The sequence below is a fragment of the Myotis davidii genome, unplaced genomic scaffold (assembly GCF_000327345.1).
Source record: "Myotis davidii unplaced genomic scaffold, ASM32734v1 scaffold299, whole genome shotgun sequence".
NCBI lineage: Eukaryota > Metazoa > Chordata > Mammalia > Chiroptera > Vespertilionidae > Myotis > Myotis davidii.
In genome coordinates, this window is record NW_006293088.1 from 414281 (window position 1) to 415089 (window position 809).

Below are 809 nucleotides of genomic sequence, written 5' to 3' on the forward strand. Positions count from 1 at the left end.
AGCAGGAAAAAGAAAGTTGCTCTGTCTCTGTTGGCTTGCAAGACCACAGCAACCAGTGAACCTGGGGGTCCTTTCTTCCCCACCCCGTGCTGTACGTCGCTGGCCCTTACTGCACACGGACTCGGTGCTAGGCGCTGGGGTGAAGGCAAATCGCACAGACTCGCTTCTCAACGTTCTCTTGCAGTGTAGGGTGCGGGAGGGGTAGAATATGGTCAGAATCGACACCTGTATTGCAGTGGGGACAAGGAGAGGGGAATGGTTACCCTTGCTTTGGGGGGTGGTATATAAGAATTGATTTATTCTTTGAACAGCACTTTTTAAAAGTTAGCATGTGGTTGAGTGCCAGGCACTGTTCTAGGTGCTGATCAAATGATGGAGGACAAGCAAAAGATTTGCCCTGTTGGAGCTCAGGTTCTGGAGTTGGCTAGCTAAATTCAAATGAACTCAAATTAAATTAAAGGAAAATTTCAGTCCCTCAAGGTGCATTGGCCACATGTACTCAGTAGCCACACCAACTCATGGCTGCCATCTTGGACAGCACAGAGAACGTTTCTGTTGTGATGGGAAGTCCTGTTTAGCAGCACTATTTTGAGGAATGAACCAGATAAGTCTGCCACCCTTGGAAGGGAGAGGTCTTCCCTACCTGCTGACATAGGATGCCTGGTGGGGTACCCGTTACCAAAAAGAGAGAGATTTGTCTCAGAATTTAAAATGGGTTCAGGAAACGGTGATACCTTTTTTCCTTAACATCCATCCCAAATTGAAAGGTTCCTTTACGTTCTCAGTGATGTGAGGTGTGTTTTCAGCAG

At 47.5% G+C, this 809-nt stretch overlaps 1 protein-coding gene across 1 annotated transcript in view; it reads left to right on the plus strand.

Annotated features, from left to right (window-relative positions):
* The window catches only part of CAPZB (capping actin protein of muscle Z-line beta subunit), a 73299-nt gene that overhangs the window by 37991 nt on the left and 34499 nt on the right, over positions 1-809 (plus strand). The gene's annotated exons all lie outside the window — the stretch shown is intronic.